General features: G+C 35.6%; 1 protein-coding gene and 1 pseudogene across 1 annotated transcript in view; both read right to left on the bottom strand.

The window, feature by feature from the left end:
• ROBO2 (roundabout guidance receptor 2) overlaps window positions 1–13,817 on the bottom strand; it is a 1,281,409-nt gene that overhangs the window by 1,073,206 nt on the left and 194,386 nt on the right. The window lies entirely within an intron of this gene.
• LOC110571157 lies at window positions 12,078–13,089 on the bottom strand (annotated as a pseudogene).

Here is a 13,817-nt window from a genome sequence, read left to right as displayed (position 1 = left end):
AACTTAGCAGGCACACTCTTGCATAAAGACTGGATTCCTTCTGCTGGAAATGCTCTTCTGAAGATAGCTGTGTTGTTCCCTCACTATCTGTCTTCACTAAAGCCTTGGTGAATTCTTCCCTCTCTTATTTAAAATTATAATACCCACCCATCTCTCTTTTCTGCTGTATTTTCTAAATAATATTTATCATTATATAATATGCTATATATTTTACTTTTTAATAAATCATCCCCATCTCTACCTCCCAAATGTGAATGTCAGCATTGTGGGTATTTTAATCTCATTTATTCATTCCTTTTCTTCCAATGCCTAGAACAGTGGTATCTGGCATATAGTAGGTACTCAAAAAGCATGTATTGATTTAACAAGTGAATATGAAGAATGCCTGGTTTGTGTCACTAAGAAGAGGATGGAAAAAAAATAAATTAGAACTCCACAAGATAAAATGGAAAAAATATACTCAGATATTACTCCTAATGTGGCAACTAATGAACTGTATCATCTTAAAACACTTCTTGTGCTTCTTTTTGAAATTTTAATGCCTCCTCTACAAATAAAAGTTGGGTAAGATGTTCTATGAGATCCTTTGCATCTATGATATATATTTTTTATTTTCATGACAGATTCTATATTCCATTCTGTGCCCCTTTTCAGAAAATATTTATAGTTATTTAAGTATATATCTATATTAGTCTGCCTTTTATCAGAATTTACATGCAATAGAGCACTTTTTAAAAGTTTTTCTTCCCAAATATAAATAATTATAAAAGAGAAATTTATAATTGCTGCTAGGCTTTCTGAAGTAATGATGACATGAAAGAGAAAAATACAACTCACATTTACAGCTGAAATCTATTGGAAAAAAAATATATTAAGTAATCTCCTCTTTCAGGCACTTTTCCCCAGCTGGTCTAAGGACATATATCATCAAGGCTTCTAAATTTTAATTTACAGGGAACAAATATGGTAGTTTTATAGGGCCCTGACCATTACAAAATCACTGATTGCAAGGCCTATTTCCTCAGAAACTAATCAAAAGGTGACACATTCTGTTAACTTCCCATTATAGATTCATAACATCATCTTTCAATTCAATGTCATAAAGAATTTATGTAGGGCATTAATCATGCAAGACCACTAAATTGTTCTCATTTCAGTGATAATTGTTTACTCCTATAAATGGTTGTGTTGAGTCCCAACAATTCAACTGAATAAAATATCTCCCACTCACCACGGTTTAGGAGAGAAAATTAACCTACAGAAAAGAAACAACAAACTAAATGTATAATATGATTAGTATAAAAACTAAAATTTTGTAGAGTTCTCTTTTTGATAACAAAGACCAATGGCATGAAGGGTAATTCTACAGTTTCCAATAAAAGGAATCTTGAAAAACAAAATGAAATAAACCAACAACAAAACCATGTGTAATCTGCAAACATGTAAAACTAAACCCTCTTTAATACCTACATGACATGGTTGACTCTGAAATCAACTAAAGGTATCATGTAAATGAAACTCAATGCACCTTGCTAGTCAATGAAACTAAACCTAATCAAAGTGGTGTCAATCATTTGCCAGGAACAAAAGAATAGAAAATCTAATGGTAAATTAATTCAGTAATGCCTGGTGAAGTGGCATGAGAACTGCAAGTCTTATGATCTGATTTCTAATCCTAGGTCCACTAAATGCTTCTATAACCTTGAGATTGACACCTGAACTCCTGTCTCAATTTCGTTATGTGTAAAATGAGAGGGTTGGACTCAATCATCTTGTAGGTTGTTCCCAACACCAACATTTTATGAGTCTATAAGGAAACTCAGCTAATCAAAACTTTGCTTAAAAAAAAAAAAAAGCAATGATCTGTCATCTGCTTTTAGATTTCCCCACTGCCTACTGAATAGAATAAGAATAGGATCAATTTGAGACAGCCTTTCAGCCCAAGGGTACCATAACTAATGGCACTGTCTATTCCGGCTTTCTAAATGGAACCCTAGTATATATGTATATTTTCTGTAGTAAAGTGTCTACTTTATGAGCATAATAAACAGCAATTGCCCTTTAATGGCAACTTTAGCTGTGACCATTACGGCACAATTTAAGTGCTTAAAAACACTAATGGGAGTGATACAATGTTAATTATACTAAGGATATGAAGCCTGTACACAAGAACTCCTGCAAAATTAAGTAAAACCCTGGCTAATTCTAATTACAGTCTGTCTGGAAGAGATAAAAGAAATTAAACCCCCCCCCCTTTTTTTAGTGCATTCCTAATATAACAGCATTATTTGCCCACATTGGTTGAGAAAACATTGTAAGTGACTCAGAAAAGTAAGATTCTGAAATAAAAGATTTTTTTTCAGCTTAAAAAAGAAAGAAAAGATAAATTACATACACAGAAAATACATCTTTACTTGAAACAATGCTTACTTTCTTGCCTCTAAGCCTAGGGAAACCTGCTTTTAAAGAGCTCATTCATTAAATTGTCAGACACAAATTAATACCACGGGAGTTTTTAAAAAATGTTTTTTTAACTATTTAGAAGAAACATATTTGGAAACCATGAAGACTCTCCTTCACCTTATCTTTTATGGAAAAATTAAATTTTTTAACAATGGCCAAAATATCTATCTCTAACTCTCCTTTTCTTTTACTCATTTACTCAATGCCTCCTATGTGTTAGAAACTGGCATTAAAAAAATAGGTAAATGATCTTGCTGCCCTTAGGGGGTTTACAATCTAGCAGAGAAAGACAGACTCTTAAAAACAAAGTAATAGTTCATGTTTACACCTTAGTATCTGTTATTGGATATAGTTTTCTTTGTTTTCCAGACTCCTTTTTTTTCTTCTTCAAATTCTCTTGCTTGACTCATTATAAATTGATTTACATGGGTCCCTAACTAAATTGAATTGGAGTAGTAGAAATCAAGTTGTTGATTTATTTGATTTTATGAATTTGTTAGAAATAAAAAGTTCATAGGTTTCAAAAAAAACAAACAAACAAACAAACACGACAACACCCTGTGCCGGAAAGCCTGGCACATTTCAAAGTGCTATCATTTTAAAACTGAGGCAAATGACATGTCATAAATAATGAAAACAATTGGGTGACAGCCTACAATCTTCAATACACACATTATTTTAATGGATCATAAACCAAAAAACCTAGCATCAAGATAAGAAAAATCCACTCATTGTGGATAAATAACAGTCCTAACCGATTGAAATCATTTAATTTCATTGAAAAGTGTCCCATAATCTTTAAATTATAGGTATTTGGAGGTTAGCACAAATAGTTATGGCAAGTATCTAGGTACTTAAAAATTGTCATCCTCACCTTGAATCATTTATTATCTGTAATGGACTTTCTAATTTGTCAATATATCTAGTTTCCAGTGACCCATAGGGCATGTGTCAAATACCCACTTTACAAAATTAGGGTAGTTTCCATGATATTTAATCTGTGTTCCCTTTGATAAATAATTGTGTCACTCTTCGTAAGTGTGTGTTTCCAAATACAGGATACTTTGCACGCTCTGTTTTTCTAATACATGTAGATATTCATCCTCTCCTGCTGCCAAATCATACTAAACACAAAGAGGGTTTATATACAAATTCACTGGTTCCATTGTCATTCCTTATGACCATTTTCTGAAATTTTTTTGTGTTGTTTACCTTTTAAAAACAAGACTTTAAACCTGGACATAATTTTTCATTCCCCTCAGATTTTTCTGAGGTTTTTGCCTGGCATGTGAAAACATACACATACACATAACAAAGTCACTAACAATTTTTTGCCCATTTTCACTCCCAGGCTTGGAGTCAATGTTTTTCAGACTGATCCTTCCTGGTAAACCACTTTGATTCTGATGATATTGGCAGTTATCAAAAATCATCTATAGAAATAAAATTATTGATCATTTAGTCTTCTCCTTCTTTAGAAAGGCATATCACACACACACGCGCGCACACACACACACACACACACTATCAGGATGCCATTATGGTATAATCAGTGTATTATTATCTCCCAGAGTCCTGAAGAAGCTAGAAAAATTTAGCGCGCTTGGAGTTGATCTTCTATAAAACAAAAGAAGGCCAAATAGTCCACTGGTAACACTAGCTGTAGGGTAGATCCAGAATAAAAAGAGAGATACAGAGACAGAGAGAATTACATAAGAGAAACCAAGATAGAGCCAAAAAAAATCTAGAATTTGGCATCTCAGATTTAATTCTATCTTCTGACAGGAAAGTAATGGGGATCTAGCCTCTAGTCTTCCCTGGAAATCAACTAAATTAATTCAGATCAGGATAAAAAGAGGAGAGGGATTCATGGCAAGAAAAAGACATCACTTGACAATCGATTCTTGCATTCACTAGTTCTACTTATGCTAATCAGTAGTACAGTGTGCACAACATAGGCGGATGAGTTGCCCTGGCAAAATGGAGATGACACATTCAGTAGAATCTTAGTTCAATATACTGTGGAGGTAAATTATTTGTCTAAACATAGAGTTTCTTTTGGGTTGTTGGCATTAGAGTGAATTTTTGCTTCTTACTCCTGCCCTTGAAAATACTGAGTAACCCTCCATACATTTAGAAATCTTAATGAACAAGAAAAGAGTTTATCTGATTGTTTTTTAAACTTGAAATTTCATTTTTCAAATTAATTAATATTTTACAAATATTGCCTTGATTCTCCTTTCTGGTCAGATATATTTTATTAAATAATAGAGAAACAGAGAGTAAGACACATGGGTCAACAGTTGGAATTAGGAAATAAGCAGTGGTGTGAATAATCTCAAGCCATTAGGTGATTACAAAAAAAAATTCCATTTGGCTCTTGAATACACACAATGAGTTGGGGAGAATAGATTAATTTCTCTAATTACCCCATGATGTACTTGGGCCAATACTGAAATGATTCTACATACCCTGAGCACACAGCAACTACTGGAGGCAAGGAGGGACCTAGAAACATACTGGATACAGAGAGAAAAACATTTTTTGCATACAATCAATAATGTAAAATGCTATTCTTAGAGCTGTGTCTGCATTATGACAAAACTGGTCAATTTCTTCAATACAGATAAGGAATTAAGGAAATTCCTCAAAATGAAAAAAAAAAGAAAATCAAGTTAACATTTTTAAACACTAAACTGATCACTTCAGTCAAACAGCTAACTTCAAAGCCACATGCAGATGCAAATATAATCAAAGTAGAGCAAATTATATTGCCAAGTCCCTTATAAACATTGATCATTATTCCTAGTCTATAAATAAAAATTTTAAAAATGAGTTTTACCAAATTTGTAGTAACTTTATATAAAGTGGTGCAGAGAAATGTGAGATTTTTTAAAAGATTTGTTTGTTTATTTATTTTTTTATTTATTTATAAGAGAGAGAGAGTAAGAGAGCATGAGCAGAAGGGGCAGAGGGAGAGAGAAGAAAGATGAAATGTTTTTAAAAGCCAATGTCAAAGGAGAAATGCAGCCAAAGAAGGCAAGGAAAAACAGAAAACACACATGGTGAGTTACCATCTCTCCAGCATTTATTATGTGCTGAATATGGTGCTTGTCTGTAGATACTTTATCATAACCTTCAAAACAATGACCAAATGTAGGCATTAATATTGCTACTTATCCAGTGAAGAATTTGAGGCTCATGGAGTTTGAGAAATTTATCTTACCCAAGATACAGAATTGGTAAGTTGGTAAAACTTTCCAATTTGGACTCAGACATGTCTGTTTTAAAGACTTGCTTCCCCTGTTCTTATCTACTAAAATGAAAAAAAAAAAAAAAAGAATGCAAAGCAACGTTTTGTACATTACAGAGTAGTCCAGATCTGAAAGGTTACATCCTGAACCCTTAATCTAAAAATCAGAAAGACCCTTCTTAAACCTAGTGGGGTTTGTTTGTTTAAGATGTGGGCTGTTATCATACTGTAATGCAGAGGTTTTTCTCATGATTATTTGATTCATGTGAGTTTTACATGAAAAAAGCAGTTTTACATGAAAAGTTGAGAATTCATCTCTAAGGTCCCTCAGTAGATTGGGCCTAGACTAATATCTGGATCATATTATTCATCTGGACCTGGTTTTCCTCCACAAAAAAAATTAAAGGTTAGCCTAGATGACTCTTAAGATTCTTTCTAGTTATAAAACTCAGTAAATGTTAACATCTTTGCTTCTCAATCCAATATTCTCTCTACTACTCCAACCTATTTATCATTATAATAACAAATACTTCTGATTGGCTGGTGATCACTGATGATCACCAGACCATTAACAGTTGATCAGGTGATCAATGATCCAGTTTATTAAGAGTTGATCAGAACCAACCTGCACTAGAGACAGAGAACCAAACATTTCTGGTTTGTATCTTGTCACCTGACAGGGACAGGGACTAAAGATGTATTTATATTGTTATTACAAAGGAATAGAATTTCCCTGTTTGACTGATGTCTGGGTGCTCTGAATTTGTTCTTATGTTTTTGGGCTGATCAACTTATTTTGGGTACATAAGTTCCTTGATTCTCCCTTCTCTGTTCAAGTTGTATTGATCTTGTCAAGTGCATCAATGCGTCGGAACATTGGGAAAAGGTGAGGACTGATCCGGGTCAAAGGTACTAAACCCTAAACCAGATACTTTAAGGGGAAAAAAAAAGAGTACTAAATGGAAACACATATTTTACAGATCACTTCCTTTTCTCTATTTCTGTTTCTGTTTTATAGGTCTTCTAACAAGGGGACAAGGTCCACGTTTGCCATTTTGGCAGTCTTTAATGTCTAACATCCCAATTGCCTGGTATGTAAAAGTGAGGAAGGTAAAATCTAGGACATTTGATATTTTTTTATAGGCTACAATGGTGGTTGTTTCTTTCAAGATGTTAAACTAGTTTATTAAACTTATCCCTTGATGGTAGTGTGTTTATTCACCTCTAACCCTCCATCTCGTTTTGCTTTGTAGTTGCAGCCAGGAACTTTGGGAAGGTTTGGCATCCTACATGTTAATTTATTTTTGAAATGATCAGATCATTTTTTTATACCTGTGCAAATGTCTGAGGTCTACATCAGGATTCAGCAAACTTTTTCTCTAAAGGGAAAAATGATAAATATTTTTATCTTTTATAGACCATTTGCCTCTGCTGCCACTGCAGAAGTCAGCTGTTGTGTGAAAGCAGTTATAAACAATATGCTTATGACACAATGGGTATGGCTGTATTCCAATAAAGCTTTATTTATCAAAACCATGCCACAAATAAGATTTAGCAGTGAGTTGTTGTTTGATGACCCTGATCTAGATCCTTGGATTTCTGGCCATGCATTCATGTCATATCTTCAAGCATTAAACTATCATTACATATTAAACATAAATGGATATGCAATAAGGTTTTGGAAACCTATTCTGAGTTATTCTTTCCTTGATGTGCAGTTAAATCTGACTCAACTTTCTCATTCCTGATCACATTTCATCTCCTTTGGGAAGCTTTTCCAGTCCGTTTTCCAGTCCACCCCCACCTCACAAGTCAGTTTTCCTTCTTTGTATAACTACCACATCTTAAATATATTTCACATTATGTGATATGAGTTTATATGTCTTTCTTCTTCATCAAATTTAGGTTTTGAGAGATGGATAAACTGCTACTCATCTTTGATCAGTCCCTGTGGCCAACGACTAATTTTAGCTTGTAATTAAGTATTCAGTAAGTGCTTGTTCAGCAATATGCATCAGGGAGTTTAAGTCGGTAGTAACATTTAGATAAGATGTGAGCTGATACTTTAGAATAGGTATATATAGCCTTGAAATATATTAGCTTTTTTTAACAAATAGGAAATTTTAAGAGGTCAAAGCATCATATCATCTCAGATAAAAGGCTATCCTAATCTGCCTTGCTAGCTGGTTGCTATCATGTGACTAATATAAGAATGAAAAACGCTGTGTGGAACTTCCAGTGAGGCCTCTTAAAGAGACCCGACCTGGCTCTGAGGAGCACCCCTTTGACTCTCTTACCTTCCTCTTTCCTGCTTTCTGGAACACAGAAATTCTGAGTCAACCTCGAGTGGACATTTTGGAGCAGAATACAGAGAGTACCTGGGTCTTTGATGACATGTTGGCACTCTGTGACTCTTGTGGACTGCCTTCCTCCAAAAATTTTTTTTTTATGTACCACCACTTTTATTTCTGGTCTCTATTACAGAAGCCTACCTGATAATGTCTAACTAATATAGTGCTATATATTTCATTTAACATTAAGTAATTTCAATGTATTCTAAATCTTATGCTAATGTATCTTTGCCAAATATAGAAACAAAAGAGAATCCTCCATGATGATAAAGAACAAGAGAGAGAGAGAACTCTCCTTGGAATGATAAAGAAGATAAAAATCAGGACTTTCCAAAAGGACAGTTAACTCTTTATAAAGTATAATATTAAAGAGTATTTTAATCTAAAATGAGAAGTAATGTGAACATGGTACTTTCTTATCTATCTACATAAAACTATTTCTCATTTCAGGCAAATTTCCAGGGTATTTGTCATGGCAAGAGAACAAAATACATGTAGATTGCATAAAACCATTTAGGCATTAGCCTGTTTGGATTCTCAGTACTGAATGTTGACAAGATATGTGATTGCTATTTTTTTAATTTAACATTTTTATGATTGGTTAAATTTTTCATTTTTAATGAAATGTTTATTTTTTAATTAATTAATTAATTTTTATTTAAATTCAATTAATTAACAATAATGTATTATTGGTTTCAGAGGTAGAGGTCAGTGATTCATCAGTCTTATATAATACCCAGTGCTCATTACATCATATTCCCTCCTTAATGTCCATCACCCAGTTACCCCACCCCCTTCCCCTCCAGCAACCCTCAGTATGTTTCCTATAATTAAGAGTTTCTTATGGTTTGTCTCCCTCTCTGATTGCATCTTGGATTATTTTTTCCTCTCTTCTCCATGATCCTCTGTTTTCTTTCTTAAATTCCACATATAAGTGAGATCATATGATAATTGTCCTTTTCTGACTAACTTATTTCACTTAGCATATTACCCTTTAGTTCCATCCACGTTGTTGCAAATGGCAAGATTTCATTTTTTTTGATGACTGAGTAGCATTCCATTGTATGTATATATATATATATATATATATATACACACCACATCTTTATCCATTCAGCTATCCATGGACATTTGGGCTTTTTCCATAGTTTGGCTATTATGGACATTGGTGCTATAAAATTGGGGTGCAGGTACCCCTTCGGATGACTACATTTGTATCTTTGGGGTAAATACCCAGTAGTGCAATTGCTGGGTCGTAGGGTAGCTATATTTTCAACTTCTTGAGGAACTCCATACTGTTTTCCAGAGGGCCTGCACCACCTTGCATTCCCACCAACAGTGTAGGAGGGTTCCCTTTTCTCCGCATCCCCGCCAACATCTGTCATTTCCTGACTTGTTAATTTTAGCCATTCTGACTGGTGTGAGGTGGTACCTCATCGTGGTTTTGATTTGGATTTCCCTGATGCCGAATTAATGTTGAGCATTTTTTCATGTGTCTGTTGGCCATCTGTATGTCTTCTTTGGAGAAATGTCTGTTCATGTCTTCTGCCCATTTCTTGATTGGATTATTTGTTCTTTGGGTGTTGAGTTTGTTAAGTTCTTTATAGATTTTATATACTAGCCCTTTATCTGATAAGGCATTTGCAAATATCTTCTTCCATTCTGTCGGTTGTCTTTTGGTTTTGTTGACTGTTTCCTTTGCTATACAAAAGCTTTTTATCTTGATGAAGTCCCAATAGTTCATTTTCACCTTTGTTTTCCTTGCTCTTGGAGAGTGTCTAGCAAGAAGTTGCTGCGGCTGAGGTCAAAGAGTTTGCTGCCTGTGCTCTCCCCTAGGATTTTGATGGATTCCTGTTTCACATTTAGGTGTTTCATTCATTTTGAGTCTATTTTTGTGTATGGTGTAAGGAAATGGTCCACTTTCATTCTTCTACATGTGGCTGTCCAATTTTCCCAATACCATTTGTTAAAGAGACTATCTTTTTTTCCATTGGGTATTTTTTCCTGCTTTCTCAGATTAGTTGACCATAGGTTGAGGGTCATTTTCTGGGTTCTCTATTCTGTTCCATTGATCTATGTGTCTCTTTTGTGCAGATCATACTGTCTTGATGAGTACAGCTTTGTAATAGAACTTGAAGTCCAGAATTGTGATGCCATCACTTTTGGTTTTCTTTTTCAATATTCCTTTGGTAATTCGAGATCTTTTCTGGTTCCATACAAATTTTAGGATTATTTGTTCCAGCTCTGTGAAAAAAGTTAATGGTATTTTGATAAGGATTAAATTGAATGTGTAGATTGCTTTGGGTAGCATAGACATTTTAACAATATTTACTCTTCCAATCCATGAGCATGGAATGTTTTTCCATTTCTTTGTGTCTTCCTCAATTTCTTTCATGAGTGTTCTATAGTTTTCTGAGTACAGATCCTTTGCCTCTTTTGTTAGGTTTATTCCTAGATATCTTATGGTTTTTGGTGCAATTGTAAATGGGATCGACTTCTTAGTTTCTCTTTCTTCTGTCTCATTGTTAGTGTTTAGAAATGCAATTGATTTCTGTGCAATGATTTTATATCCTGCCACTTTGCTGAATTCCTGTATAAATTCTAACAATTTTGGGGTGGAGTATTCTGGGTGTTCCAACATAAAGTGTCATGTCATCTGCAAAGAGTGAGAGTTTGACTTCTTTTATTTCTTTTGGTGTCTGGTTGCTGAGGCTAGGACTTCTATACTATGTTGAACAACACTGGCAATAGTGGATATCCCTGCCATGTTCCTAACCTTAGGGGAAAAGCTCAGTTTTTCCCCCATTGAGAATCATATTCACTTTGGGCTTTTCATATATGGCTTTTATGATATTGAGCTATGTTCCCTCTATCCCTACACTGTGAAGAGTTTTAATCAAGAATGGTGCACTTTGTCCAATGCTGTTCCTGCATCAATTGAGAGGATCATATGTTTCCTGTCCTTTCTTTTATTAATGTAGTGTATCACATTGATTGATTTGCAGATGTTGAACCATGCTTGCAGTCCAGGAATAAATCCCACTTGGTCATGGTGAATAATTCTTTTAATGTGCTGTTGGATCCTATAGGGTGGTTATTGGTGAGAATTTTGGCATACATGTTCATCAGGGATATTGGTCTGTAATTCTTTTTGGTGAGGTCTTTGTCTGGTTTTGGGATCAAGGTAATGCTGGCCTCATAGAGTTTGGAAGTTTTCCTTTCATTTCTATTTTTTGAAACAGCTTCAGAAGAATAGGTATTAATTCTTCTTTAAATGGCTGGTAGAATTCCCCTGGGAAGCCATCTGGCCCTGGACTCTGTTGGGAGATTTTTGATGACTGCTTCAATTTCCTTGCTGGTTATGAGTCTTTTCAGGTTTTCTATTTCTTCCTGTTTCAGTTTTGGTAGTTTTTAAGTTTCTAGTAATGCATCCATTTCTTCCAGATTGCCTAATTTGTTGGCATATAGCTGCTCATAATATGTTCTTATAATTGTTTGTATTTCTTTGATGTTGGTTGTGATTTCTCCTCTTTCATTCCTGATTTTAATTATTTGGCTCCTTTCTCTTTTCTTTTCTTTTTTTTTTATTTTAAATACTCTTAAGGCATTTATTTATTAAAACGTTCTCTGCCAAGATTTCACATTAGCTTAAAATTCAAATCAGTCTGTACATTTCTCTACTAAGGTCTCCACCTCAGTGTATTCCATAAAAACACCTTCTCCAGCAATCAGTGTTACCAGCGTCCATACAGTGAGCCCCATGGTCAGCCTCTTTGTTCCCTAGGTGACCCAACTAGATGTTAATACTGCTCTGCTACAGGGTAAAAGTTCCTAACTCAAACTCATTGGAAAAGGGGTGAAACTTCTGCAAAGTGCACTTTAAGAAGAGGTACTGTTTGCTCATGAAAAGAAACCAGTAAGTCCTCTAAGAATAATAAAAGGGGGTATTTTACAGTTAAGCACATGATTTGGAGTGAAGAATTCAGATGTTGCCCTGCTGGTCCAGGCTGTTAATACTCTTCTTGTTCCTCCTCTGGGCCCCCTTCATCAGGTATCACAAAGCCTTCGTCTGTGGCAGACAATGTCCACAACCTCTGCAATACAGGGTTGTTTTCCCCCTTGTTTTCCTGGCAAATCCATTCAATGTTCCTTAGCTTTCCAAAGTAGAAATCTCTTTCTTTCTCCAAGTCTTCGACGGTAAATTGACCTGCTGCATCATTTCAGTTGCTTCATCATCCCCATTGCCCACACCAGGATTCTTTTTCACCACACCCAGCCCAGCCTTAGGGGTTGCAGTAGTTCTGCGTGTTGCAATGGGCCTCTGAGGAGCTGCACTGCTAGAGCTGAGAGATTTCTTCAGTTTGTTCAGAGCTGGAGCAACAAGGGAGGGAGCCACTGCAGGTTCTTGACCTTGTCTAGCAGCTACAGGGTCATAGCCTTTTTTTTTTTTTTTAAAGATTTTATTTTTATTTATTTGACAGAGAGAGACACAGCGAGAGAGGGAGCACAAGCAGGGGGAGTGGGAGAGGGAGAAGCAGGCTTCCCGTGGAGCAGGGAGCCCGATGCGGGGCTCGATCCCAGGACTCTGGGATCATGACCTGAGCCGAAGGCAGACACTTAACGACTGAGCCACCCAGGCGCCCCGGGTCATAGTCTTTTTCATCATAGTTTGCATCAGAAAACTTCTTGAACCACTGAACAAATTCAAAATTGTCTTGAAACTTTCCTTTTACTAATTTGTCCACAGGAATTATTTTGTCAACACCCATTCTCTTAAAACCTGTTTGTGGTATTTTGAAGTTCTGGATGTATTCACGTGCTTGCTCAGCCTGGAATTTCACTTTCTTCAAGGCAAGGGATCCAGGGAATAGCATGTCCATAAACTGACAATGGGCAGCCCATGAGCACAACTGTTCGATCTTCGTCAGATTTAGCTGCAGAGACCCACTGATCTAGGCCAGCATGTCATGTAGACTCAGGTTATCACTGGTGACCTGACGTTGAGTATATGTTCATTGACATCTTCGGCTCTTGGCAGGACTGTGTCCACTGCCTGTGCCCGGCTTCAGTTCCATCTTCGCCTCATTCTCCTTTCTCTTATCTTTTTGATAAGTCTGGCCAGAGGTTTATCAATCTTACTAATTCTTTCAAAGAACCAGCTCCTAGTTTCGTTGATCTGTTCTACTGTTCTTTTGGTTTCTATTTCATTGATTTCTTCTCTAATCTTTATTAATTCTCTTCTCCTACTGGGTTTAGGCTTTATTTGCTGTTCTTTCACCAGTTCCTTTAGATGTAAGGTCAAGTTGTGTATTTGAGATCTTTTTTGTTTCTTGAGAAAGGCTTGTATTGTTATATACTTCCCTCTTAGGACCCCCTTTACTGCATCCCAAAGGTTTTGAACAGTTGTGTTTTCACTTTCACTTTCTTCCATGACTATTTTTAATTCTTCTTTGATTTCCTGGTTGACCCATTCATTCTTTAGTAAGATGCTCTTTAGCCTCCACATATTTGAGTTCTTTCCAAATTTCCTCTTGCAATTGAGCTCCAGTTTCAAAGCACTGTGGTCTGAAAATATGCAAGGAATGATCCCAATTTTTTGGTACCAGTTGAGATCTGATTTGTGACCCAGTATGTGATCTATTCTGGAGAATGTTCCATGTGCACTCGAGAAGAATGTGTATTCTGTTGCTTCAGGATGGAATGCTCTGAATATATCTGTAAAGTCCATCTGGTCCAGTGTGTCATTCAAA

The sequence above is a fragment of the Neomonachus schauinslandi genome, chromosome 1 (assembly GCF_002201575.2).
Source record: "Neomonachus schauinslandi chromosome 1, ASM220157v2, whole genome shotgun sequence".
Lineage (NCBI taxonomy): Eukaryota > Metazoa > Chordata > Mammalia > Carnivora > Phocidae > Neomonachus > Neomonachus schauinslandi.
Note: the sequence above shows the minus strand (reverse complement) of the source record. Positions and strands in the feature narration are given on the sequence as shown.